The 25863-nt window shown below is 47.2% G+C and overlaps 1 protein-coding gene and 37 non-coding genes across 38 annotated transcripts in view; all 38 read right to left on the reverse strand.

The window, feature by feature from the left end:
- The window catches only part of LOC144984559 (uncharacterized), a 402969-nt gene that overhangs the window by 80743 nt on the left and 296363 nt on the right, over nucleotides 1–25863 (reverse strand). The window lies entirely within an intron of this gene.
- LOC144985336 (5S ribosomal RNA) lies at nucleotides 213–331 on the reverse strand. The gene has a single exon (XR_013649165.1). It is a non-coding gene; the product is annotated as a 5S ribosomal RNA (ribosomal RNA).
- On the reverse strand, nucleotides 739–857 carry LOC144985337 (5S ribosomal RNA). Its single transcript, XR_013649166.1, has one exon. It is a non-coding gene; the product is annotated as a 5S ribosomal RNA (ribosomal RNA).
- Nucleotides 1266–1384, reverse strand: LOC144985338 (5S ribosomal RNA). The gene has a single exon (XR_013649167.1). It is a non-coding gene; the product is annotated as a 5S ribosomal RNA (ribosomal RNA).
- Nucleotides 1792–1910, reverse strand: LOC144985339 (5S ribosomal RNA). The gene has a single exon (XR_013649168.1). It is a non-coding gene; the product is annotated as a 5S ribosomal RNA (ribosomal RNA).
- Nucleotides 2318–2436, reverse strand: LOC144985340 (5S ribosomal RNA). The gene has a single exon (XR_013649169.1). It is a non-coding gene; the product is annotated as a 5S ribosomal RNA (ribosomal RNA).
- On the reverse strand, nucleotides 2844–2962 carry LOC144985342 (5S ribosomal RNA). Its single transcript, XR_013649171.1, has one exon. It is a non-coding gene; the product is annotated as a 5S ribosomal RNA (ribosomal RNA).
- LOC144985343 (5S ribosomal RNA) lies at nucleotides 3370–3488 on the reverse strand. The gene has a single exon (XR_013649172.1). It is a non-coding gene; the product is annotated as a 5S ribosomal RNA (ribosomal RNA).
- LOC144985344 (5S ribosomal RNA) lies at nucleotides 3896–4014 on the reverse strand. The gene has a single exon (XR_013649173.1). It is a non-coding gene; the product is annotated as a 5S ribosomal RNA (ribosomal RNA).
- On the reverse strand, nucleotides 4422–4540 carry LOC144985345 (5S ribosomal RNA). The gene has a single exon (XR_013649174.1). It is a non-coding gene; the product is annotated as a 5S ribosomal RNA (ribosomal RNA).
- LOC144985346 (5S ribosomal RNA) lies at nucleotides 4948–5066 on the reverse strand. The gene has a single exon (XR_013649175.1). It is a non-coding gene; the product is annotated as a 5S ribosomal RNA (ribosomal RNA).
- LOC144985347 (5S ribosomal RNA) lies at nucleotides 5475–5593 on the reverse strand. The gene has a single exon (XR_013649176.1). It is a non-coding gene; the product is annotated as a 5S ribosomal RNA (ribosomal RNA).
- On the reverse strand, nucleotides 6001–6119 carry LOC144985348 (5S ribosomal RNA). The gene has a single exon (XR_013649177.1). It is a non-coding gene; the product is annotated as a 5S ribosomal RNA (ribosomal RNA).
- Nucleotides 6527–6645, reverse strand: LOC144985349 (5S ribosomal RNA). The gene has a single exon (XR_013649178.1). It is a non-coding gene; the product is annotated as a 5S ribosomal RNA (ribosomal RNA).
- On the reverse strand, nucleotides 7053–7171 carry LOC144985350 (5S ribosomal RNA). The gene has a single exon (XR_013649179.1). It is a non-coding gene; the product is annotated as a 5S ribosomal RNA (ribosomal RNA).
- Nucleotides 7579–7697, reverse strand: LOC144985351 (5S ribosomal RNA). The gene has a single exon (XR_013649180.1). It is a non-coding gene; the product is annotated as a 5S ribosomal RNA (ribosomal RNA).
- On the reverse strand, nucleotides 8105–8223 carry LOC144985353 (5S ribosomal RNA). The gene has a single exon (XR_013649182.1). It is a non-coding gene; the product is annotated as a 5S ribosomal RNA (ribosomal RNA).
- On the reverse strand, nucleotides 8631–8749 carry LOC144985354 (5S ribosomal RNA). Its single transcript, XR_013649183.1, has one exon. It is a non-coding gene; the product is annotated as a 5S ribosomal RNA (ribosomal RNA).
- LOC144985355 (5S ribosomal RNA) lies at nucleotides 9157–9275 on the reverse strand. Its single transcript, XR_013649184.1, has one exon. It is a non-coding gene; the product is annotated as a 5S ribosomal RNA (ribosomal RNA).
- Nucleotides 9683–9801, reverse strand: LOC144985356 (5S ribosomal RNA). Its single transcript, XR_013649185.1, has one exon. It is a non-coding gene; the product is annotated as a 5S ribosomal RNA (ribosomal RNA).
- Nucleotides 10209–10327, reverse strand: LOC144985357 (5S ribosomal RNA). The gene has a single exon (XR_013649186.1). It is a non-coding gene; the product is annotated as a 5S ribosomal RNA (ribosomal RNA).
- Nucleotides 10735–10853, reverse strand: LOC144985358 (5S ribosomal RNA). The gene has a single exon (XR_013649187.1). It is a non-coding gene; the product is annotated as a 5S ribosomal RNA (ribosomal RNA).
- Nucleotides 11261–11379, reverse strand: LOC144985359 (5S ribosomal RNA). Its single transcript, XR_013649188.1, has one exon. It is a non-coding gene; the product is annotated as a 5S ribosomal RNA (ribosomal RNA).
- LOC144985360 (5S ribosomal RNA) lies at nucleotides 11786–11904 on the reverse strand. The gene has a single exon (XR_013649189.1). It is a non-coding gene; the product is annotated as a 5S ribosomal RNA (ribosomal RNA).
- On the reverse strand, nucleotides 12312–12430 carry LOC144985361 (5S ribosomal RNA). The gene has a single exon (XR_013649190.1). It is a non-coding gene; the product is annotated as a 5S ribosomal RNA (ribosomal RNA).
- Nucleotides 12838–12956, reverse strand: LOC144985362 (5S ribosomal RNA). The gene has a single exon (XR_013649191.1). It is a non-coding gene; the product is annotated as a 5S ribosomal RNA (ribosomal RNA).
- LOC144985364 (5S ribosomal RNA) lies at nucleotides 13386–13504 on the reverse strand. The gene has a single exon (XR_013649193.1). It is a non-coding gene; the product is annotated as a 5S ribosomal RNA (ribosomal RNA).
- LOC144985365 (5S ribosomal RNA) lies at nucleotides 13912–14030 on the reverse strand. Its single transcript, XR_013649194.1, has one exon. It is a non-coding gene; the product is annotated as a 5S ribosomal RNA (ribosomal RNA).
- On the reverse strand, nucleotides 14460–14578 carry LOC144985366 (5S ribosomal RNA). Its single transcript, XR_013649195.1, has one exon. It is a non-coding gene; the product is annotated as a 5S ribosomal RNA (ribosomal RNA).
- On the reverse strand, nucleotides 14986–15104 carry LOC144985367 (5S ribosomal RNA). The gene has a single exon (XR_013649196.1). It is a non-coding gene; the product is annotated as a 5S ribosomal RNA (ribosomal RNA).
- LOC144985368 (5S ribosomal RNA) lies at nucleotides 15508–15626 on the reverse strand. The gene has a single exon (XR_013649197.1). It is a non-coding gene; the product is annotated as a 5S ribosomal RNA (ribosomal RNA).
- On the reverse strand, nucleotides 16034–16152 carry LOC144985369 (5S ribosomal RNA). The gene has a single exon (XR_013649198.1). It is a non-coding gene; the product is annotated as a 5S ribosomal RNA (ribosomal RNA).
- On the reverse strand, nucleotides 22897–23015 carry LOC144985370 (5S ribosomal RNA). The gene has a single exon (XR_013649199.1). It is a non-coding gene; the product is annotated as a 5S ribosomal RNA (ribosomal RNA).
- Nucleotides 23424–23542, reverse strand: LOC144985371 (5S ribosomal RNA). The gene has a single exon (XR_013649200.1). It is a non-coding gene; the product is annotated as a 5S ribosomal RNA (ribosomal RNA).
- Nucleotides 23950–24068, reverse strand: LOC144985372 (5S ribosomal RNA). The gene has a single exon (XR_013649201.1). It is a non-coding gene; the product is annotated as a 5S ribosomal RNA (ribosomal RNA).
- On the reverse strand, nucleotides 24475–24593 carry LOC144985373 (5S ribosomal RNA). The gene has a single exon (XR_013649202.1). It is a non-coding gene; the product is annotated as a 5S ribosomal RNA (ribosomal RNA).
- LOC144985375 (5S ribosomal RNA) lies at nucleotides 25001–25119 on the reverse strand. The gene has a single exon (XR_013649204.1). It is a non-coding gene; the product is annotated as a 5S ribosomal RNA (ribosomal RNA).
- On the reverse strand, nucleotides 25526–25644 carry LOC144985376 (5S ribosomal RNA). The gene has a single exon (XR_013649205.1). It is a non-coding gene; the product is annotated as a 5S ribosomal RNA (ribosomal RNA).

The raw sequence follows: 25863 nt of genomic DNA on the forward strand, positions 1-25863 counted from the left end.
AAACACTGCTAACATCTGCTCATTGTAACAGGTGGGTGTAATTAGGCTAAAGGTTATGCATTGACACCTTGATTCTGATTGCTCTGAAGCTACCTGATTACTTTACATGAGGCAAAAGTTGTTTATTAAAAAAAAAAAAAAAAAAACCTTAGGTGAACTTTGAAGCAGATTTTGGAAGAACACCCTCTGCTGGTTGGGAGGAAAAGATGGAAAACTTACAGCACCTGGTATTCCCAAGCGGTCTCCCATCCAGGTACTAACCAGGCCCAACCCTGTTTGGCTTCCGAGATCGGACGAGATCGGGCGGGTCCAGAGTGGTGTGGCCGTAAGCACTTGCCAGTGTCCAGCAAAGCCTCTTGGCCACTCAATCTCAAGGTTTTCCTGCTTAAAGCTACAGGCTTGCCATTGTGTCCTCCTGATTAACACACCTGCTGACTAGACACACCCACCTGCTGCAAAAACCATGCCATTTCACCTCTCCTCTGCAAAATCAGCCTTGGTTTAAACACACACAAAGTCCGAACAGAAACACTGCTAACATCTGCTCATTGTAACAGGTGGGTGTAATTAGGCTAAAGGTTATGCATTGACACCTTGATTCTGATTGCTCTGAAGCTACCTGATTACTTTACATGAGGCAAAAGTTGTTTATTAAAAAAAAAAAAAAAAAAACCTTAGGTGAACTTTGAAGCAGATTTTGGAAGAACACCCTCTGCTGGTTGGGAGGAAAAGATGGAAAACTTACAGCACCTGGTATTCCCAAGCGGTCTCCCATCCAGGTACTAACCAGGCCCAACCCTGTTTGGCTTCCGAGATCGGACGAGATCGGGCGGGTCCAGAGTGGTGTGGCCGTAAGCACTTGCCAGTGTCCAGCAAAGCCTCTTGGCCACTCAATCTCAAGGTTTTCCTGCTTAAAGCTACAGGCTTGCCATTGTGTCCTCCTGATTAACACACCTGCTGACTAGACACACCCACCTGCTGCAAAAACCATGCCATTTCACCTCTCCTCTGCAAAATCAGCCTTGGTTTAAACACACACAAAGTCTGAACAGAAACACTGCTAACATCTGCTCATTGTAACAGGTGGGTGTAATTAGGCTAAAGGTTATGCATTGACACCTTGATTCTGATTGCTCTGAAGCTACCTGATTACTTTACATGAGGCAAAAGTTGTTTATTAAAAAAAAAAAAAAAAAAAACCTTAGGTGAACTTTGAAGCAGATTTTGGAAGAACACCCTCTGCTGGTTGGGAGGAAAAGATGGAAAACTTACAGCACCTGGTATTCCCAAGCGGTCTCCCATCCAGGTACTAACCAGGCCCAACCCTGTTTGGCTTCCGAGATCGGACGAGATCGGGCGGGTCCAGAGTGGTGTGGCCGTAAGCACTTGCCAGTGTCCAGCAAAGCCTCTTGGCCACTCAATCTCAAGGTTTTCCTGCTTAAAGCTACAGGCTTGCCATTGTGTCCTCCTGATTAACACACCTGCTGACTAGACACACCCACCTGCTGCAAAAACCATGCCATTTCACCTCTCCTCTGCAAAATCAGCCTTGGTTTAAACACACACAAAGTCTGAACAGAAACACTGCTAACATCTGCTCATTGTAACAGGTGGGTGTAATTAGGCTAAAGGTTATGCATTGACACCTTGATTCTGATTGCTCTGAAGCTACCTGATTACTTTACATGAGGCAAAAGTTGTTTATTAAAAAAAAAAAAAAAAAAACCTTAGGTGAACTTTGAAGCAGATTTTGGAAGAACACCCTCTGCTGGTTGGGAGGAAAAGATGGAAAACTTACAGCACCTGGTATTCCCAAGCGGTCTCCCATCCAGGTACTAACCAGGCCCAACCCTGTTTGGCTTCCGAGATCGGACGAGATCGGGCGGGTCCAGAGTGGTGTGGCCGTAAGCACTTGCCAGTGTCCAGCAAAGCCTCTTGGCCACTCAATCTCAAGGTTTTCCTGCTTAAAGCTACAGGCTTGCCATTGTGTCCTCCTGATTAACACACCTGCTGACTAGACACACCCACCTGCTGCAAAAACCATGCCATTTCACCTCTCCTCTGCAAAATCAGCCTTGGTTTAAACACACACAAAGTCTGAACAGAAACACTGCTAACATCTGCTCATTGTAACAGGTGGGTGTAATTAGGCTAAAGGTTATGCATTGACACCTTGATTCTGATTGCTCTGAAGCTACCTGATTACTTTACATGAGGCAAAAGTTGTTTATTAAAAAAAAAAAAAAAAAAACCTTAGGTGAACTTTGAAGCAGATTTTGGAAGAACACCCTCTGCTGGTTGGGAGGAAAAGATGGAAAACTTACAGCACCTGGTATTCCCAAGCGGTCTCCCATCCAGGTACTAACCAGGCCCAACCCTGTTTGGCTTCCGAGATCGGACGAGATCGGGCGGGTCCAGAGTGGTGTGGCCGTAAGCACTTGCCAGTGTCCAGCAAAGCCTCTTGGCCACTCAATCTCAAGGTTTTCCTGCTTAAAGCTACAGGCTTGCCATTGTGTCCTCCTGATTAACACACCTGCTGACTAGACACACCCACCTGCTGCAAAAACCATGCCATTTCACCTCTCCTCTGCAAAATCAGCCTTGGTTTAAACACACACAAAGTCTGAACAGAAACACTGCTAACATCTGCTCATTGTAACAGGTGGGTGTAATTAGGCTAAAGGTTATGCATTGACACCTTGATTCTGATTGCTCTGAAGCTACCTGATTACTTTACATGAGGCAAAAGTTGTTTATTAAAAAAAAAAAAAAAAAAACCTTAGGTGAACTTTGAAGCAGATTTTGGAAGAACACCCTCTGCTGGTTGGGAGGAAAAGATGGAAAACTTACAGCACCTGGTATTCCCAAGCGGTCTCCCATCCAGGTACTAACCAGGCCCAACCCTGTTTGGCTTCCGAGATCGGACGAGATCGGGCGGGTCCAGAGTGGTGTGGCCGTAAGCACTTGCCAGTGTCCAGCAAAGCCTCTTGGCCACTCAATCTCAAGGTTTTCCTGCTTAAAGCTACAGGCTTGCCATTGTGTCCTCCTGATTAACACACCTGCTGACTAGACACACCCACCTGCTGCAAAAACCATGCCATTTCACCTCTCCTCTGCAAAATCAGCCTTGGTTTAAACACACACAAAGTCTGAACAGAAACACTGCTAACATCTGCTCATTGTAACAGGTGGGTGTAATTAGGCTAAATGTTATGCATTGACACCTTGATTCTGATTGCTCTGAAGCTACCTGATTACTTTACATGAGGCAAAAGTTGTTTATTAAAAAAAAAAAAAAAAAAACCTTAGGTGAACTTTGAAGCAGATTTTGGAAGAACACCCTCTGCTGGTTGGGAGGAAAAGATGGAAAACTTACAGCACCTGGTATTCCCAAGCGGTCTCCCATCCAGGTACTAACCAGGCCCAACCCTGTTTGGCTTCCGAGATCGGACGAGATCGGGCGGGTCCAGAGTGGTGTGGCCGTAAGCACTTGCCAGTGTCCAGCAAAGCCTCTTGGCCACTCAATCTCAAGGTTTTCCTGCTTAAAGCTACAGGCTTGCCATTGTGTCCTCCTGATTAACACACCTGCTGACTAGACACACCCACCTGCTGCAAAAACCATGCCATTTCACCTCTCCTCTGCAAAATCAGCCTTGGTTTAAACACACACAAAGTCTGAACAGAAACACTGCTAACATCTGCTCATTGTAACAGGTGGGTGTAATTAGGCTAAAGGTTATGCATTGACACCTTGATTCTGATTGCTCTGAAGCTACCTGATTACTTTACATGAGGCAAAAGTTGTTTATTAAAAAAAAAAAAAAAAAAACCTTAGGTGAACTTTGAAGCAGATTTTGGAAGAACACCCTCTGCTGGTTGGGAGGAAAAGATGGAAAACTTACAGCACCTGGTATTCCCAAGCGGTCTCCCATCCAGGTACTAACCAGGCCCAACCCTGTTTGGCTTCCGAGATCGGACGAGATCGGGCGGGTCCAGAGTGGTGTGGCCGTAAGCACTTGCCAGTGTCCAGCAAAGCCTCTTGGCCACTCAATCTCAAGGTTTTCCTGCTTAAAGCTACAGGCTTGCCATTGTGTCCTCCTGATTAACACACCTGCTGACTAGACACACCCACCTGCTGCAAAAACCATGCCATTTCACCTCTCCTCTGCAAAATCAGCCTTGGTTTAAACACACACAAAGTCTGAACAGAAACACTGCTAACATCTGCTCATTGTAACAGGTGGGTGTAATTAGGCTAAAGGTTATGCATTGACACCTTGATTCTGATTGCTCTGAAGCTACCTGATTACTTTACATGAGGCAAAAGTTGTTTATTAAAAAAAAAAAAAAAAAAACCTTAGGTGAACTTTGAAGCAGATTTTGGAAGAACACCCTCTGCTGGTTGGGAGGAAAAGATGGAAAACTTACAGCACCTGGTATTCCCAAGCGGTCTCCCATCCAGGTACTAACCAGGCCCAACCCTGTTTGGCTTCCGAGATCGGACGAGATCGGGCGGGTCCAGAGTGGTGTGGCCGTAAGCACTTGCCAGTGTCCAGCAAAGCCTCTTGGCCACTCAATCTCAAGGTTTTCCTGCTTAAAGCTACAGGCTTGCCATTGTGTCCTCCTGATTAACACACCTGCTGACTAGACACACCCACCTGCTGCAAAAACCATGCCATTTCACCTCTCCTCTGCAAAATCAGCCTTGGTTTAAACACACACAAAGTCTGAACAGAAACACTGCTAACATCTGCTCATTGTAACAGGTGGGTGTAATTAGGCTAAAGGTTATGCATTGACACCTTGATTCTGATTGCTCTGAAGCTACCTGATTACTTTACATGAGGCAAAAGTTGTTTATTAAAAAAAAAAAAAAAAAAACCTTAGGTGAACTTTGAAGCAGATTTTGGAAGAACACCCTCTGCTGGTTGGGAGGAAAAGATGGAAAACTTACAGCACCTGGTATTCCCAAGCGGTCTCCCATCCAGGTACTAACCAGGCCCAACCCTGTTTGGCTTCCGAGATCGGACGAGATCGGGCGGGTCCAGAGTGGTGTGGCCGTAAGCACTTGCCAGTGTCCAGCAAAGCCTCTTGGCCACTCAATCTCAAGGTTTTCCTGCTTAAAGCTACAGGCTTGCCATTGTGTCCTCCTGATTAACACACCTGCTGACTAGACACACCCACCTGCTGCAAAAACCATGCCATTTCACCTCTCCTCTGCAAAATCAGCCTTGGTTTAAACACACACAAAGTCTGAACAGAAACACTGCTAACATCTGCTCATTGTAACAGGTGGGTGTAATTAGGCTAAAGGTTATGCATTGACACCTTGATTCTGATTGCTCTGAAGCTACCTGATTACTTTACATGAGGCAAAAGTTGTTTATTAAAAAAAAAAAAAAAAAAAACCTTAGGTGAACTTTGAAGCAGATTTTGGAAGAACACCCTCTGCTGGTTGGGAGGAAAAGATGGAAAACTTACAGCACCTGGTATTCCCAAGCGGTCTCCCATCCAGGTACTAACCAGGCCCAACCCTGTTTGGCTTCCGAGATCGGACGAGATCGGGCGGGTCCAGAGTGGTGTGGCCGTAAGCACTTGCCAGTGTCCAGCAAAGCCTCTTGGCCACTCAATCTCAAGGTTTTCCTGCTTAAAGCTACAGGCTTGCCATTGTGTCCTCCTGATTAACACACCTGCTGACTAGACACACCCACCTGCTGCAAAAACCATGCCATTTCACCTCTCCTCTGCAAAATCAGCCTTGGTTTAAACACACACAAAGTCTGAACAGAAACACTGCTAACATCTGCTCATTGTAACAGGTGGGTGTAATTAGGCTAAAGGTTATGCATTGACACCTTGATTCTGATTGCTCTGAAGCTACCTGATTACTTTACATGAGGCAAAAGTTGTTTATTAAAAAAAAAAAAAAAAAAACCTTAGGTGAACTTTGAAGCAGATTTTGGAAGAACACCCTCTGCTGGTTGGGAGGAAAAGATGGAAAACTTACAGCACCTGGTATTCCCAAGCGGTCTCCCATCCAGGTACTAACCAGGCCCAACCCTGTTTGGCTTCCGAGATCGGACGAGATCGGGCGGGTCCAGAGTGGTGTGGCCGTAAGCACTTGCCAGTGTCCAGCAAAGCCTCTTGGCCACTCAATCTCAAGGTTTTCCTGCTTAAAGCTACAGGCTTGCCATTGTGTCCTCCTGATTAACACACCTGCTGACTAGACACACCCACCTGCTGCAAAAACCATGCCATTTCACCTCTCCTCTGCAAAATCAGCCTTGGTTTAAACACACACAAAGTCTGAACAGAAACACTGCTAACATCTGCTCATTGTAACAGGTGGGTGTAATTAGGCTAAAGGTTATGCATTGACACCTTGATTCTGATTGCTCTGAAGCTACCTGATTACTTTACATGAGGCAAAAGTTGTTTATTAAAAAAAAAAAAAAAAAAACCTTAGGTGAACTTTGAAGCAGATTTTGGAAGAACACCCTCTGCTGGTTGGGAGGAAAAGATGGAAAACTTACAGCACCTGGTATTCCCAAGCGGTCTCCCATCCAGGTACTAACCAGGCCCAACCCTGTTTGGCTTCCGAGATCGGACGAGATCGGGCGGGTCCAGAGTGGTGTGGCCGTAAGCACTTGCCAGTGTCCAGCAAAGCCTCTTGGCCACTCAATCTCAAGGTTTTCCTGCTTAAAGCTACAGGCTTGCCATTGTGTCCTCCTGATTAACACACCTGCTGACTAGACACACCCACCTGCTGCAAAAACCATGCCATTTCACCTCTCCTCTGCAAAATCAGCCTTGGTTTAAACACACACAAAGTCTGAACAGAAACACTGCTAACATCTGCTCATTGTAACAGGTGGGTGTAATTAGGCTAAAGGTTATGCATTGACACCTTGATTCTGATTGCTCTGAAGCTACCTGATTACTTTACATGAGGCAAAAGTTGTTTATTAAAAAAAAAAAAAAAAAAACCTTAGGTGAACTTTGAAGCAGATTTTGGAAGAACACCCTCTGCTGGTTGGGAGGAAAAGATGGAAAACTTACAGCACCTGGTATTCCCAAGCGGTCTCCCATCCAGGTACTAACCAGGCCCAACCCTGTTTGGCTTCCGAGATCGGACGAGATCGGGCGGGTCCAGAGTGGTGTGGCCGTAAGCACTTGCCAGTGTCCAGCAAAGCCTCTTGGCCACTCAATCTCAAGGTTTTCCTGCTTAAAGCTACAGGCTTGCCATTGTGTCCTCCTGATTAACACACCTGCTGACTAGACACACCCACCTGCTGCAAAAACCATGCCATTTCACCTCTCCTCTGCAAAATCAGCCTTGGTTTAAACACACACAAAGTCTGAACAGAAACACTGCTAACATCTGCTCATTGTAACAGGTGGGTGTAATTAGGCTAAAGGTTATGCATTGACACCTTGATTCTGATTGCTCTGAAGCTACCTGATTACTTTACATGAGGCAAAAGTTGTTTATTAAAAAAAAAAAAAAAAAAACCTTAGGTGAACTTTGAAGCAGATTTTGGAAGAACACCCTCTGCTGGTTGGGAGGAAAAGATGGAAAACTTACAGCACCTGGTATTCCCAAGCGGTCTCCCATCCAGGTACTAACCAGGCCCAACCCTGTTTGGCTTCCGAGATCGGACGAGATCGGGCGGGTCCAGAGTGGTGTGGCCGTAAGCACTTGCCAGTGTCCAGCAAAGCCTCTTGGCCACTCAATCTCAAGGTTTTCCTGCTTAAAGCTACAGGCTTGCCATTGTGTCCTCCTGATTAACACACCTGCTGACTAGACACACCCACCTGCTGCAAAAACCATGCCATTTCACCTCTCCTCTGCAAAATCAGCCTTGGTTTAAACACACACAAAGTCTGAACAGAAACACTGCTAACATCTGCTCATTGTAACAGGTGGGTGTAATTAGGCTAAAGGTTATGCATTGACACCTTGATTCTGATTGCTCTGAAGCTACCTGATTACTTTACATGAGGCAAAAGTTGTTTATTAAAAAAAAAAAAAAAAAAACCTTAGGTGAACTTTGAAGCAGATTTTGGAAGAACACCCTCTGCTGGTTGGGAGGAAAAGATGGAAAACTTACAGCACCTGGTATTCCCAAGCGGTCTCCCATCCAGGTACTAACCAGGCCCAACCCTGTTTGGCTTCCGAGATCGGACGAGATCGGGCGGGTCCAGAGTGGTGTGGCCGTAAGCACTTGCCAGTGTCCAGCAAAGCCTCTTGGCCACTCAATCTCAAGGTTTTCCTGCTTAAAGCTACAGGCTTGCCATTGTGTCCTCCTGATTAACACACCTGCTGACTAGACACACCCACCTGCTGCAAAAACCATGCCATTTCACCTCTCCTCTGCAAAATCAGCCTTGGTTTAAACACACACAAAGTCTGAACAGAAACACTGCTAACATCTGCTCATTGTAACAGGTGGGTGTAATTAGGCTAAAGGTTATGCATTGACACCTTGATTCTGATTGCTCTGAAGCTACCTGATTACTTTACATGAGGCAAAAGTTGTTTATTAAAAAAAAAAAAAAAAAAACCTTAGGTGAACTTTGAAGCAGATTTTGGAAGAACACCCTCTGCTGGTTGGGAGGAAAAGATGGAAAACTTACAGCACCTGGTATTCCCAAGCGGTCTCCCATCCAGGTACTAACCAGGCCCAACCCTGTTTGGCTTCCGAGATCGGACGAGATCGGGCGGGTCCAGAGTGGTGTGGCCGTAAGCACTTGCCAGTGTCCAGCAAAGCCTCTTGGCCACTCAATCTCAAGGTTTTCCTGCTTAAAGCTACAGGCTTGCCATTGTGTCCTCCTGATTAACACACCTGCTGACTAGACACACCCACCTGCTGCAAAAACCATGCCATTTCACCTCTCCTCTGCAAAATCAGCCTTGGTTTAAACACACACAAAGTCTGAACAGAAACACTGCTAACATCTGCTCATTGTAACAGGTGGGTGTAATTAGGCTAAAGGTTATGCATTGACACCTTGATTCTGATTGCTCTGAAGCTACCTGATTACTTTACATGAGGCAAAAGTTGTTTATTAAAAAAAAAAAAAAAAAAACCTTAGGTGAACTTTGAAGCAGATTTTGGAAGAACACCCTCTGCTGGTTGGGAGGAAAAGATGGAAAACTTACAGCACCTGGTATTCCCAAGCGGTCTCCCATCCAGGTACTAACCAGGCCCAACCCTGTTTGGCTTCCGAGATCGGACGAGATCGGGCGGGTCCAGAGTGGTGTGGCCGTAAGCACTTGCCAGTGTCCAGCAAAGCCTCTTGGCCACTCAATCTCAAGGTTTTCCTGCTTAAAGCTACAGGCTTGCCATTGTGTCCTCCTGATTAACACACCTGCTGACTAGACACACCCACCTGCTGCAAAAACCATGCCATTTCACCTCTCCTCTGCAAAATCAGCCTTGGTTTAAACACACACAAAGTCTGAACAGAAACACTGCTAACATCTGCTCATTGTAACAGGTGGGTGTAATTAGGCTAAAGGTTATGCATTGACACCTTGATTCTGATTGCTCTGAAGCTACCTGATTACTTTACATGAGGCAAAAGTTGTTTATTAAAAAAAAAAAAAAAAAAACCTTAGGTGAACTTTGAAGCAGATTTTGGAAGAACACCCTCTGCTGGTTGGGAGGAAAAGATGGAAAACTTACAGCACCTGGTATTCCCAAGCGGTCTCCCATCCAGGTACTAACCAGGCCCAACCCTGTTTGGCTTCCGAGATCGGACGAGATCGGGCGGGTCCAGAGTGGTGTGGCCGTAAGCACTTGCCAGTGTCCAGCAAAGCCTCTTGGCCACTCAATCTCAAGGTTTTCCTGCTTAAAGCTACAGGCTTGCCATTGTGTCCTCCTGATTAACACACCTGCTGACTAGACACACCCACCTGCTGCAAAAACCATGCCATTTCACCTCTCCTCTGCAAAATCAGCCTTGGTTTAAACACACACAAAGTCTGAACAGAAACACTGCTAACATCTGCTCATTGTAACAGGTGGGTGTAATTAGGCTAAAGGTTATGCATTGACACCTTGATTCTGATTGCTCTGAAGCTACCTGATTACTTTACATGAGGCAAAAGTTGTTTATTAAAAAAAAAAAAAAAAAAACCTTAGGTGAACTTTGAAGCAGATTTTGGAAGAACACCCTCTGCTGGTTGGGAGGAAAAGATGGAAAACTTACAGCACCTGGTATTCCCAAGCGGTCTCCCATCCAGGTACTAACCAGGCCCAACCCTGTTTGGCTTCCGAGATCGGACGAGATCGGGCGGGTCCAGAGTGGTGTGGCCGTAAGCACTTGCCAGTGTCCAGCAAAGCCTCTTGGCCACTCAATCTCAAGGTTTTCCTGCTTAAAGCTACAGGCTTGCCATTGTGTCCTCCTGATTAACACACCTGCTGACTAGACACACCCACCTGCTGCAAAAACCATGCCATTTCACCTCTCCTCTGCAAAATCAGCCTTGGTTTAAACACACACAAAGTCTGAACAGAAACACTGCTAACATCTGCTCATTGTAACAGGTGGGTGTAATTAGGCTAAAGGTTATGCATTGACACCTTGATTCTGATTGCTCTGAAGCTACCTGATTACTTTACATGAGGCAAAAGTTGTTTATTAAAAAAAAAAAAAAAAAAACCTTAGGTGAACTTTGAAGCAGATTTTGGAAGAACACCCTCTGCTGGTTGGGAGGAAAAGATGGAAAACTTACAGCACCTGGTATTCCCAAGCGGTCTCCCATCCAGGTACTAACCAGGCCCAACCCTGTTTGGCTTCCGAGATCGGACGAGATCGGGCGGGTCCAGAGTGGTGTGGCCGTAAGCACTTGCCAGTGTCCAGCAAAGCCTCTTGGCCACTCAATCTCAAGGTTTTCCTGCTTAAAGCTACAGGCTTGCCATTGTGTCCTCCTGATTAACACACCTGCTGACTAGACACACCCACCTGCTGCAAAAACCATGCCATTTCACCTCTCCTCTGCAAAATCAGCCTTGGTTTAAACACACACAAAGTCTGAACAGAAACACTGCTAACATCTGCTCATTGTAACAGGTGGGTGTAATTAGGCTAAAGGTTATGCATTGACACCTTGATTCTGATTGCTCTGAAGCTACCTGATTACTTTACATGAGGCAAAAGTTGTTTATTAAAAAAAAAAAAAAAAAAACCTTAGGTGAACTTTGAAGCAGATTTTGGAAGAACACCCTCTGCTGGTTGGGAGGAAAAGATGGAAAACTTACAGCACCTGGTATTCCCAAGCGGTCTCCCATCCAGGTACTAACCAGGCCCAACCCTGTTTGGCTTCCGAGATCGGACGAGATCGGGCGGGTCCAGAGTGGTGTGGCCGTAAGCACTTGCCAGTGTCCAGCAAAGCCTCTTGGCCACTCAATCTCAAGGTTTTCCTGCTTAAAGCTACAGGCTTGCCATTGTGTCCTCCTGATTAACACACCTGCTGACTAGACACACCCACCTGCTGCAAAAACCATGCCATTTCACCTCTCCTCTGCAAAATCAGCCTTGGTTTAAACACACACAAAGTCTGAACAGAAACACTGCTAACATCTGCTCATTGTAACAGGTGGGTGTAATTAGGCTAAAGGTTATGCATTGACACCTTGATTCTGATTGCTCTGAAGCTACCTGATTACTTTACATGAGGCAAAAGTTGTTTATTAAAAAAAAAAAAAAAAAACCTTAGGTGAACTTTGAAGCAGATTTTGGAAGAACACCCTCTGCTGGTTGGGAGGAAAAGATGGAAAACTTACAGCACCTGGTATTCCCAAGCGGTCTCCCATCCAGGTACTAACCAGGCCCAACCCTGTTTGGCTTCCGAGATCGGACGAGATCGGGCGGGTCCAGAGTGGTGTGGCCGTAAGCACTTGCCAGTGTCCAGCAAAGCCTCTTGGCCACTCAATCTCAAGGTTTTCCTGCTTAAAGCTACAGGCTTGCCATTGTGTCCTCCTGATTAACACACCTGCTGACTAGACACACCCACCTGCTGCAAAAACCATGCCATTTCACCTCTCCTCTGCAAAATCAGCCTTGGTTTAAACACACACAAAGTCTGAACAGAAACACTGCTAACATCTGCTCATTGTAACAGGTGGGTGTAATTAGGCTAAAGGTTATGCATTGACACCTTGATTCTGATTGCTCTGAAGCTACCTGATTACTTTACATGAGGCAAAAGTTGTTTATTAAAAAAAAAAAAAAAAAAACCTTAGGTGAACTTTGAAGCAGATTTTGGAAGAACACCCTCTGCTGGTTGGGAGGAAAAGATGGAAAACTTACAGCACCTGGTATTCCCAAGCGGTCTCCCATCCAGGTACTAACCAGGCCCAACCCTGTTTGGCTTCCGAGATCGGACGAGATCGGGCGGGTCCAGAGTGGTGTGGCCGTAAGCACTTGCCAGTGTCCAGCAAAGCCTCTTGGCCACTCAATCTCAAGGTTTTCCTGCTTAAAGCTACAGGCTTGCCATTGTGTCCTCCTGATTAACACACCTGCTGACTAGACACACCCACCTGCTGCAAAAACCATGCCATTTCACCTCTCCTCTGCAAAATCAGCCTTGGTTTAAACACACACAAAGTCTGAACAGAAACACTGCTAACATCTGCTCATTGTAACAGGTGGGTGTAATTAGGCTAAAGGTTATGCATTGACACCTTGATTCTGATTGCTCTGAAGCTACCTGATTACTTTACATGAGGCAAAAGTTGTTTATTAAAAAAAAAAAAAAAAAAACCTTAGGTGAACTTTGAAGCAGATTTTGGAAGAACACCCTCTGCTGGTTGGGAGGAAAAGATGGAAAACTTACAGCACCTGGTATTCCCAAGCGGTCTCCCATCCAGGTACTAACCAGGCCCAACCCTGTTTGGCTTCCGAGATCGGACGAGATCGGGCGGGTCCAGAGTGGTGTGGCCGTAAGCACTTGCCAGTGTCCAGCAAAGCCTCTTGGCCACTCAATCTCAAGGTTTTCCTGCTTAAAGCTACAGGCTTGCCATTGTGTCCTCCTGATTAACACACCTGCTGACTAGACACACCCACCTGCTGCAAAAACCATGCCATTTCACCTCTCCTCTGCAAAATCAGCCTTGGTTTAAACACACACAAAGTCTGAACAGAAACACTGCTAACATCTGCTCATTGTAACAGGTGGGTGTAATTAGGCTAAAGGTTATGCATTGACACCTTGATTCTGATTGCTCTGAAGCTACCTGATTACTTTACATGAGGCAAAAGTTGTTTATTAAAAAAAAAAAAAAAAAAAAAGAAAAAGAAAAAGAAAAAAACCTTAGGTGAACTTTGAAGCAGATTTTGGAAGAACACCCTCTGCTGGTTGGGAGGAAGAGATGGAAAACTTACAGCACCTGGTATTCCCAAGCGGTCTCCCATCCAGGTACTAACCAGGCCCAACCCTGTTTGGCTTCCGAGATCGGACGAGATCGGGCGGGTCCAGAGTGGTGTGGCCGTAAGCACTTGCCAGTGTCCAGCAAAGCCTCTTGGCCACTCAATCTCAAGGTTTTCCTGCTTAAAGCTACAGGCTTGCCATTGTGTCCTCCTGATTAACACACCTGCTGACTAGACACACCCACCTGCTGCAAAAACCATGCCATTTCACCTCTCCTCTGCAAAATCAGCCTTGGTTTAAACACACACAAAGTCTGAACAGAAACACTGCTAACATCTGCTCATTGTAACAGGTGGGTGTAATTAGGCTAAAGGTTATGCATTGACACCTTGATTCTGATTGCTCTGAAGCTACCTGATTACTTTACATGAGGCAAAAGTTGTTTATTAAAAAAAAAAAAAAAAAAACCTTAGGTGAACTTTGAAGCAGATTTTGGAAGAACACCCTCTGCTGGTTGGGAGGAAAAGATGGAAAACTTACAGCACCTGGTATTCCCAAGCGGTCTCCCATCCAGGTACTAACCAGGCCCAACCCTGTTTGGCTTCCGAGATCGGACGAGATCGGGCGGGTCCAGAGTGGTGTGGCCGTAAGCACTTGCCAGTGTCCAGCAAAGCCTCTTGGCCACTCAATCTCAAGGTTTTCCTGCTTAAAGCTACAGGCTTGCCATTGTGTCCTCCTGATTAACACACCTGCTGACTAGACACACCCACCTGCTGCAAAAACCATGCCATTTCACCTCTCCTCTGCAAAATCAGCCTTGGTTTAAACACACACAAAGTCTGAACAGAAACACTGCTAACATCTGCTCATTGTAACAGGTGGGTGTAATTAGGCTAAAGGTTATGCATTGACACCTTGATTCTGATTGCTCTGAAGCTACCTGATTACTTTACATGAGGCAAAAGTTGTTTATTAAAAAAAAAAAAAAAAAAAAAGAAAAAGAAAAAGGAAAAAACCTTAGGTGAACTTTGAAGCAGATTTTGGAAGAACACCCTCTGCTGGTTGGGAGGAAAAGATGGAAAACTTACAGCACCTGGTATTCCCAAGCGGTCTCCCATCCAGGTACTAACCAGGCCCAACCCTGTTTGGCTTCCGAGATCGGACGAGATCGGGCGGGTCCAGAGTGGTGTGGCCGTAAGCACTTGCCAGTGTCCAGCAAAGCCTCTTGGCCACTCAATCTCAAGGTTTTCCTGCTTAAAGCTACAGGCTTGCCATTGTGTCCTCCTGATTAACACACCTGCTGACTAGACACACCCACCTGCTGCAAAAACCATGCCATTTCACCTCTCCTCTGCAAAATCAGCCTTGGTTTAAACACACACAAAGTCTGAACAGAAACACTGCTAACATCTGCTCATTGTAACAGGTGGGTGTAATTAGGCTAAAGGTTATGCATTGACACCTTGATTCTGATTGCTCTGAAGCTACCTGATTACTTTACATGAGGCAAAAGTTGTTTATTAAAAAAAAAAAAAAAAAAACCTTAGGTGAACTTTGAAGCAGATTTTGGAAGAACACCCTCTGCTGGTTGGGAGGAAAAGATGGAAAACTTACAGCACCTGGTATTCCCAAGCGGTCTCCCATCCAGGTACTAACCAGGCCCAACCCTGTTTGGCTTCCGAGATCGGACGAGATCGGGCGGGTCCAGAGTGGTGTGGCCGTAAGCACTTGCCAGTGTCCAGCAAAGCCTCTTGGCCACTCAATCTCAAGGTTTTCCTGCTTAAAGCTACAGGCTTGCCATTGTGTCCTCCTGATTAACACACCTGCTGACTAGACACACCCACCTGCTGCAAAAACCATGCCATTTCACCTCTCCTCTGCAAAATCAGCCTTGGTTTAAACACACACAAAGTCTGAACAGAAACACTGCTAACATCTGCTCATTGTAACAGGTGGGTGTAATTAGGCTAAAGGTTATGCATTGACACCTTGATTCTGATTGCTCTGAAGCTACCTGATTACTTTACATGAGGCAAAAGTTGTTTATTAAAAAAAAAAAAAAAAAAACCTTAGGTGAACTTTGAAGCAGATTTTGGAAGAACACCCTCTGCTGGTTGGAAAAGATGGAAAACTTACAGCACCTGGTATTCCCAAGCGGTCTCCCATCCAGGTACTAACCAGGCCCAACCCTGTTTGGCTTCCGAGATCGGACGAGATCGGGCGGGTCCAGAGTGGTGTGGCCGTAAGCACTTGCCAGTGTCCAGCAAAGCCTCTTGGCCACTCAATCTCAAGGTTTTCCTGCTTAAAGCTACAGGCTTGCCATTGTGTCCTCCTGATTAACACACCTGCTGACTAGACACACCCACCTGCTGCAAAAACCATGCCATTTCACCTCTCCTCTGCAAAATCAGCCTTGGTTTAAACACACACAAAGTCTGAACAGAAACACTGCTAACATCTGCTCATTGTAACAGGTGGGTGTAATTAGGCTAAAGGTTATGCATTGACACCTTGATTCTGATTGCTCTGAAGCTACCTGATTACTTTACATGAGGCAAAAGTTGTTTATTAAAAAAAAAAAAAAAAAAACCTTAGGTGAACTTTGAAGCAGATTTTGGAAGAACACCCTCTGCTGGTTGGGAGGAAAAGATGGAAAACTTACAGCACCTGGTATTCCCAAGCGGTCTCCCATCCAGGTACTAACCAGGCCCAACCCTGTTTGGCTTCCGAGATCGGACGAGATCGGGCGGGTCCAGAGTGGTGTGGCCGTAAGCACTTGCCAGTGTCCAGCAAAGCCTCTTGGCCACTCAATCTCAAGGTTTTCCTGCTTAAAGCTACAGGCTTGCCATTGTGTCCTCCTGATTAACACACCTGCTGACTAGACACACCCACCTGCTGCAAAAACCATGCCATTTCACCTCTCCTCTGCAAAATCAGCCTTGGTTTAAACACACACAAAGTCTGAACAGAAACACTGCTAACATCTGCTCATTGTAACAGGTGGGTGTAATTAGGCTAAAGGTTATGCATTGACACCTTGATTCTGATTGCTCTGAAGCTACCTGATTACTTTACATGAGGCAAAAGTTGTTTATTAAAAAAAAAAAAAAAAAAACCTTAGGTGAACTTTGAAGCAGATTTTGGAAGAACACCCTCTGCTGGTTGGGAGGAAAAGATGGAAAACTTACAGCACCTGGTATTCCCAAGCGGTCTCCCATCCAGGTACTAACCAGGCCCAACCCTGTTTGGCTTCCGAGATCGGACGAGATCGGGCGGGTCTTTTTTTTTTTTTTTTTTTTTTTATTTATAAAGGAAATTAAAATATTTACAAAAGAAACAATCACAACATTACAGATGGAGATTCAAAAGAAAGTCAAAAACTACAACAGACCTGCAAAGCAGAAAATACAGATCCCAAAGTAACACAAAACTAAACTTAAAACTACATCATGTACACACATAAGAAAAAATCTTGGTCATTTCAGCACTCCGCCACATTCCATCAGGGTCCGCTTTCTGGAGCGTCAGTAGATGTCCCCCCAACATCCTCTTCACACAACTCCATCGGTCCATCGAACGCCCTTCCTTAAGTCGCAGGTTCCTGGCCTGATAAATGGCAAAACGACCAAGCGCCAAAAGTAAATCAGCCGCCTTCCATCCTGATCGTCTCTCCTCTTCCGGTATCCCGAACAGCGAGGCCCACTGCCAGTCCTCCTCCACGCCCCACTCCAAGGAGCATCCGGCTTTCAGCACCGCTCGTAGTCTCTGCCAGAAAGGCCTCACAACCAGACAATCCAGAAACATGTGTTCCAGTGTTTCAGGGACATAGCCACAGACGGGACAAGTCCTATCATACAGTTCTTCATCAATCTGATGAAGAACCACACTGGAATATATTTTTCTATGGCGTAGCCTGAAATCCATATTCCACACTGAATGAGGGAAAATACTCCCTTTCAGACTCCTCCAAATACTCGCAGGGTCCTTACCCGGAAACACTGCTCCCCATGCTCTTTCCGCCGCAGGGACCTTGGTCTCCAGGGTGAGCATTGCCCGGTACCAGGTCTTTGTTGCTATAGACTGCACGGCAACCGGCACTCCACCCTGCAAGAACTGAAAACAGAAACTGGCCTCTTGCAGCACAGGCCCACCCCTCCTGACAATAACCAACCACCTCAGGGGAACAGAGGAAGAGATCCGGGCAAAACCCCGCTTCACCCTCCACCGCTCACCCTGAGTCATACCACCACAAAACCTCAAAAGAACGTCAGTAACCGCACACAGCCTCCCACCAACCATGATATCACCCACCAGGAGACAACCACTTTCCTCCAGAAGTCTACACTGGAGGGGAAGCCTCCCATGTGTGAGCACCGCGTTATGGAACAGTGGCTGATGTAAAACCTGGTACGGGGTGGAGACGGATTGAACTACAAGACCACTAGCTGAATGCCACGCCGACAACAGCTCTATGGAAAGAGGGCTCAATTCCTGAAAGGCCGTCATCGGACGTCTCTGGCAGAATACCGCAAGGCCAGGTCGAAAAAGCCTAGAGAAGTCATCCTCCAGATAATCCTTCCAGTGAGGGACTTGACTCGGGTCCAAGAGACGGGCCACCAGTCTCAGGCGCAAAGCCTTCTTCCTGGCGCCCAACTCCACCAGACCCAGCCCACCCTCTTGAATATTCCGAGACAGCGTCAGCCTGGATATTTGGTTCGCTCTCGACCCCCACAAGAAAAGAGACAACAACTCATTGATGCGCGTCTGGAAATGCACAGGAAGGGGCAGGATAGACAGCACGTAGTTAATCTTCGAAAAGATCAGAGAATTCAAAACCGTGACCTTTCCCCTCAGGGTCAACCTTCTCATTTTCCACAACGCCAACACCTGAGCCAGGTTTTTCACCAGCGCAGTCCAGTTTTGATGGATGGTGTCCCTAGGGGTTCTGGCCAACCAGACCCCCAACACCCTAACCCCAGCTGTGGCCTCTCGAAACCCCCATCTATTCACCGTGTCGACCCTGCAGCCCAAAAAGAAAATCTCAGACTTGTGGACATTCACCTTAGCGCCCGAGGCTCGACAGTACGCCTGAAGTTGTCGCAAGGCCCCATCAACACTGGCCTCATCATTCAACACAAGGCTCGTGTCATCCGCATACGCTAGGATTTTAATTTCCCTCCCCGCAGGCGTGACCACACCCCGAACACTGTTATCAGCAGAAATCATGCCCGCCAGGGGTTCCACCGCGATGCTGAACAACATGGCCGACAATGGGCAGCCCTGTCGTATCGACCGAGTTATACTGAAGACGCCGGTAGAATGTCCATTACACAACACCTTACTGCTAGCGGAGGTATAAAGTGCCCGTATCCGAGAGATAAAAAGTTCCCCAAAACCAAAACGATCTAACACCCTCCACAAAAACCCGTGCTCCACCCGATCAAACGCTTTGCTAAAATCAACATTTAAGAAAAATCCCCCCGACCGTTCCATATGCTCCACCGTGCAGAGAAGAGAAAGAACCGTGTCCGTTATCTGTCTCCCCTGAACCCCATACGCCTGCGAAGACCCCAAAATTGAGGGGAGCACTTCCCTCAACCTTTCAGCCAACACCGATGTCAAGATTTTGTAATCTGTATTCAACAAGGTGATAGGCCTGTAATTATCAAGGTCCGCCCTGTCACCCTTATTTTTGAACAGCAGTTTAACAGTCCCTAAACAAAAAGAGGGCGTTGGCAGTCGCCCCAGGCAGAAAGAACCAAACATCCTAGATAGAAGGGGCACCAGGTCATCCCGAAAACATTGATAAAATTCAGCGGTCAGACCATCGGCACCAGGAGATTTATTTCTGTTTTGTCTGTCAATGGCTCTCCTGATCTCCTCCACCGTAATGTCCGCATCACATGCAGTCTTATCCTCATCCCTTACCCTGGCAGTCAGAACTCCCACGCAGGCCTCTACGGCATGTTCATCACTACCACCACCATTAAACAGGCCCTTATAAAAATTCTCCACTACAGTCAGAATTTCATCTGTCTCTGTACACACGTTCCCTCCAGCGTCGTACAGCGCCGTGATGATGGACCTGCCTTGCTTTTTTTTTTCTAAACCCAGAAAGAAAGCCGAGGACCTCTCACCCTCCACAAAGTCTCTCACCCTAGCTCTCAATGCAGCCGCCCTGCACTTCTCCTCCTGAAAACCCTTCAGCCGAGCCAGGGCAGCCCCATAAACTGTAACATCACGGTCTGGGTCATCCGCAAGTAGGGTTGCCTCTTTTTCCAGAATCGCCCTAACGTCCCTCTCCTCCTCCAGAGCCTTCCACTTCCTTTTTTTGCAATATGCCACAGTCGATAACCGGATCCGGACCTTCAATTCCTCCCACCAAGAAAAGAAGTCCACGTCATCTTCCAACTGATCCCTGTAATACCCCAGTAAAGTTTTAATCTTTCTGCGATACCCTTCCTCACCCAAAACACTGTTATTTAAAATCCATAGACCTCCACCCTTCCTAGCACCCACCGTGTCAAGCACCACCTCCACCCATGAGTGATCGCTCCACACATTTGGACGATACGCAACGCTGTCAACCAAACGTGTCACCCCTCCAGCAGAAAAGACATGGTCTATCCTAGACTGCTTCAGGACACCCATCACCATCTGCCTCCTGGAAAAAACCCTCCTCCCAGGGTTTAACAGCCTCCACACGTCGACGAGGTTGTAGTCCATCATGACAGAGATAAGTTCTTGCCGTCCAAAATCCGTCTTGAAAACATTCCGCACTGAAACATCAGCTGGCGACAGAACCGTATTCAAATCTCCCACTAGGAGTGAATCCTCCGTCACAAAGGGCCGGAGAGAACGGAAAAAAATCTTTCTTTCCTTCTCAACATTAGAAGCATATAGATTTAATAATCTCATCTTCCGTCTCGCCCATTCAAACTCCACAATGAGTTTACGGCCTGCAGGATCTGCCACCCGAAGGTTCACACTGTCAAAGACCCCGGACCTGAAGAAAACAGCGACCCCAGCAGAGCGCAAAGGACCCACTGCATAAAAGACGGAGCCCCCCCACAGCTTTTCTGCTGCAGCACAGGTCTCAGCATCCCACCTCACCTCTTGTAGACAAAGGATGTCACAGGGTTCATTCAGGATTTCTGACACCTTGTCCATCCCACAAACTCCTCTGATGTTTAGGCTGAGGAGTTTAATCATGAGGAAATAGACTAAAAAGGACATCACACCTAGGTCTTCTTCTGCTTATGCTGCCTCGATCCCCTCCTGCTCCCCTGAGACCGTGACCTCCTCTGTGGACGCGCAAGCACGTCGACCTCCATATCAGAGCCTGTCACTTCATCATCCGTCACACCCACAACATTCCCAGATGGATTCACGACGCGAGGGGACAAAAAGGCAGTCTTCTGGAAGAGGTTCGCAGCCTCTCCCTCCCGGGCCAGGGCAGAGCCAGCGCTCCTCCGCTGTGCCCCCCCCTCCACGGGTTCAGATGTCACCAGGGTAGGACCAACTATGTGGGTCCCCCCCGCCCGGTCAGGGGCAGAGCCATCGTTCTTGTGCTGCGCTCCCCCCGTCACGGGTCCAGACGGTATCGGGGCAGGACCAGCTCCGTGGGCCCCCCCCGCCCGGATGGGAGTAGCGGCATTTTGTGGGTGCTGCTCACCCTCCCTCACGGGAAACGCGTCTGTCGACAAACGGTGCGCCTCTGACACCTCCGCTGCTCGGAGCAGGTCCGGGCTTCCCGCCTCCGCCTGCCGTCCGAGAGCGTCCCCTCCGTCAGTGGATGAAAGCCCCGCCGCAGCGGCGCTGTGGCGCGCGGCGGACACGCGTCCGTCAGACACAGAGTCAGACAGGTCTCCCTCCGAAGCGCTGTCACGCGCACTGTCACTCACATCAGAGGCCACGGTCTCCTCAGCGGCACCTAGACACACACAGTTCTCTTTCATGTTGAGGCAGACAGCACACTTCTGGATCGAAGACACACATTCCCGGGCGTAATGCCCCTGAACGCCGCACTTGTTACATAAAAAGTCCGGGCAATCTCTGACAATGTGCCCCGGTTTTATGCAGATCCTGCAGACCTTCACCTGTTTATCGTGGATGACACGAAAAAATTCCGGTCCCGTGGCCGTGTTAAATTTCGCCGAATAAGGCAAAGACTGGACGCTTTCATTAAATTTCACTTTTACAAAACGCGTCCCATCAGCCACACTAGTGCCCGGCCACATCCTCCGTTTGATCGGAGACACCGCCGATACTCTCCACCCCTCCAACTTCTCCAAAATTTCTTCATCCGTCACATACGCCGGCAGCCCCAGGAAAGACACTACCAGCTCATCGTTAGAGATGCTCCTCCCCTGCACAGTCGTGTTTCCAATTTTAAATCCATCCAATAGTTTGTCCCTCCCCACCGCATTCGACATCGTCAATTCATATCGCTTTTGCCCCACAGAACGACACGCCACCACGCCCCCACAGAGCAACCTGCTGTACCGAAGCAGTTCACTCACGGATACAGGATCCTCACCTACCAGTTCCACATGAATCGTGAGATCCCTTTCATACCTGATTGACGAAGTTTCTCCTCCATCCACCCTCTGTGATCTCTCCACCCCCGCCGTAGCAACAGAAGCGGACCGCGCCGCCGCACCTGCGGCTAATGAGGACGCCGCTTTCACATTCCCCACATTCCTCACACCCTTCGAGGAAAAAGACCCCAGCCCATCACCCGAAGAGCTCCCCCCCGCAGAAGCCATGCTCCCAAGACGGGGGGGGGAAAAAACCCCGTGAAAGTGAAAGAAAAAACTGTGCAGAAAGAAGGAGAAAAAGAAAAGAGACTGAAAAGTAACTCCCCAACAGCCATAAGACTGTGGGGAGCAGGAGAAAAGCGCACACACACACTCACACACACAGAGAGAAAAGCCAGACGCAGACAGATAAGGGAAAAAGGAAAAAAAACAATACAAAGAAAGAAACAAACACAAAGCAGACACACCAAACACACGCCGAAAAGCTCACCAATCCTCCGAACACTCCAGTCACCAACGTCACACCCTCCTGCACTCGCGCATGCGTGTTCAGGGTGGTGTGGCCGTAAGCACTTGCCAGTGTCCAGCAAAGCCTCTTGGCCACTCAATCTCAAGGTTTTCCTGCTTAAAGCTACAGGCTTGCCATTGTGTCCTCCTGATTAACACACCTGCTGACTAGACACACCCACCTGCTGCAAAAACCATGCCATTTCACCTCTCCTCTGCAAAATCAGCCTTGGTTTAAACACACACAAAGTCTGAACAGAAACACTGCTAACATCTGCTCATTGTAACAGGTGGGTGTAATTAGGCTAAAGGTTATGCATTGACACCTTGATTCTGATTGCTCTGAAGCTACCTGATTACTTTACATGAGGCAAAAGTTGTTTATTAAAAAAAAAAAAAAAAAAACCTTAGGTGAACTTTGAAGCAGATTTTGGAAGAACACCCTCTGCTGGTTGGGAGGAAAAGATGGAAAACTTACAGCACCTGGTATTCCCAAGCGGTCTCCCATCCAGGTACTAACCAGGCCCAACCCTGTTTGGCTTCCGAGATCGGACGAGATCGGGCGGGTCCAGAGTGGTGTGGCCGTAAGCACTTGCCAGTGTCCAGCAAAGCCTCTTGGCCACTCAATCTCAAGGTTTTCCTGCTTAAAGCTACAGGCTTGCCATTGTGTCCTCCTGATTAACACACCTGCTGACTAGACACACCCACCTGCTGCAAAAACCATGCCATTTCACCTCTCCTCTGCAAAATCAGCCTTGGTTTAAACACACACAAAGTCTGAACAGAAACACTGCTAACATCTGCTCATTGTAACAGGTGGGTGTAATTAGGCTAAAGGTTATGCATTGACACCTTGATTCTGATTGCTCTGAAGCTACCTGATTACTTTACATGAGGCAAAAGTTGTTTATTAAAAAAAAAAAAAAAAAAAACCTTAGGTGAACTTTGAAGCAGATTTTGGAAGAACACCCTCTGCTGGTTGGGAGGAAAAGATGGAAAACTTACAGCACCTGGTATTCCCAAGCGGTCTCCCATCCAGGTACTAACCAGGCCCAACCCTGTTTGGCTTCCGAGATCGGACGAGATCGGGCGGGTCCAGAGTGGTGTGGCCGTAAGCACTTGCCAGTGTCCAGCAAAGCCTCTTGGCCACTCAATCTCAAGGTTTTCCTGCTTAAAGCTACAGGCTTGCCATTGTGTCCTCCTGATTAACACACCTGCTGACTAGACACACCCACCTGCTGCAAAAACCATGCCATTTCACCTCTCCTCTGCAAAATCAGCCTTGGTTTAAACACACACAAAGTCTGAACAGAAACACTGCTAACATCTGCTCATTGTAACAGGTGGGTGTAATTAGGCTAAAGGTTATGCATTGACACCTTGATTCTGATTGCTCTGAAGCTACCTGATTACTTTACATGAGGCAAAAGTTGTTTATTAAAAAAAAAAAAAAAAAAACCTTAGGTGAACTTTGAAGCAGATTTTGGAAGAACACCCTCTGCTGGTTGGGAGGAAAAGATGGAAAACTTACAGCACCTGGTATTCCCAAGCGGTCTCCCATCCAGGTACTAACCAGGCCCAACCCTGTTTGGCTTCCGAGATCGGACGAGATCGGGCGGGTCCAGAGTGGTGTGGCCGTAAGCACTTGCCAGTGTCCAGCAAAGCCTCTTGGCCACTCAATCTCAAGGTTTTCCTGCTTAAAGCTACAGGCTTGCCATTGTGTCCTCCTGATTAACACACCTGCTGACTAGACACACCCACCTGCTGCAAAAACCATGCCATTTCACCTCTCCTCTGCAAAATCAGCCTTGGTTTAAACACACACAAAGTCTGAACAGAAACACTGCTAACATCTGCTCATTGTAACAGGTGGGTGTAATTAGGCTAAAGGTTATGCATTGACACCTTGATTCTGATTGCTCTGAAGCTACCTGATTACTTTACATGAGGCAAAAGTTGTTTATTAAAAAAAAAAAAAAAAAACCTTAGGTGAACTTTGAAGCAGATTTTGGAAGAACACCCTCTGCTGGTTGGGAGGAAAAGATGGAAAACTTACAGCACCTGGTATTCCCAAGCGGTCTCCCATCCAGGTACTAACCAGGCCCAACCCTGTTTGGCTTCCGAGATCGGACGAGATCGGGCGGGTCCAGAGTGGTGTGGCCGTAAGCACTTGCCAGTGTCCAGCAAAGCCTCTTGGCCACTCAATCTCAAGGTTTTCCTGCTTAAAGCTACAGGCTTGCCATTGTGTCCTCCTGATTAACACACCTGCTGACTAGACACACCCACCTGCTGCAAAAACCATGCCATTTCACCTCTCCTCTGCAAAATCAGCCTTGGTTTAAACACACACAAAGTCTGAACAGAAACACTGCTAACATCTGCTCATTGTAACAGGTGGGTGTAATTAGGCTAAAGGTTATGCATTGACACCTTGATTCTGATTGCTCTGAAGCTACCTGATTACTTTACATGAGGCAAAAGTTGTTTATTAAAAAAAAAAAAAAAAAAACCTTAGGTGAACTTTGAAGCAGATTTTGGAAGAACACCCTCTGCTGGTTGGGAGGAAAAGATGGAAAACTTACAGCACCTGGTATTCCCAAGCGGTCTCCCATCCAGGTACTAACCAGGCCCAACCCTGTTTGGCTTCCGAGATCGGACGAGATCGGGCGGGTCCAGAGTGGTGTGGCCGTAAGCACTTGCCAGTGTCCAGCAAAGCCTCTTGGCCACTCAATCTCAAGGTTTTCCTGCTTAAAGCTACAGGCTTGCCATTGTGTCCTCCTGATTAACACACCTGCTGACTAGACACACCCACCTGCTGCAAAAACCATGCCATTTCACCTCTCCTCTGCAAAATCAGCCTTGGTTTAAACACACACAAAGTCTGAACAGAAACACTGCTAACATCTGCTCATTGTAACAGGTGGGTGTAATTAGGCTAAAGGTTATGCATTGACACCTTGATTCTGATTGCTCTGAAGCTACCTGATTACTTTACATGAGGCAAAAGTTGTTTATTAAAAAAAAAAAAAAAAAACCTTAGGTGAACTTTGAAGCAGATTTTGGAAGAACACCCTCTGCTGGTTGGGAGGAAAAGATGGAAAACTTACAGCACCTGGTATTCCCAAGCGGTCTCCCATCCAGGTACTAACCAGGCCCAACCCTGTTTGGCTTCCGAGATCGGACGAGATCGGGCGGGTCCAGAGTGGTGTGGCCGTAAGCACTTGCCAGTGTCCAGCAAAGCCTCTTGGCCACTCAATCTCAAGGTTTTCCTGCTTAAAGCTACAGGCTTGCCATTGTGTCCTCCTGATTAACACACCTGCTGACTAGACACACCCACCTGCTGCAAAAACCATGCCATTTCACCTCTCCTCTGCAAAATCAGCCTTGGTTTAAACACACACAAAGTCTGAACAGAAACACTGCTAACATCTGCTCATT

The sequence above is a fragment of the Oryzias latipes genome, chromosome 16 (assembly GCF_053564925.1).
Source record: "Oryzias latipes strain Hd-rR chromosome 16, Olatipes_Hd-rR_3.1".
In the NCBI taxonomy this organism is placed as follows: Eukaryota; Metazoa; Chordata; class Actinopteri; order Beloniformes; family Adrianichthyidae; genus Oryzias; species Oryzias latipes.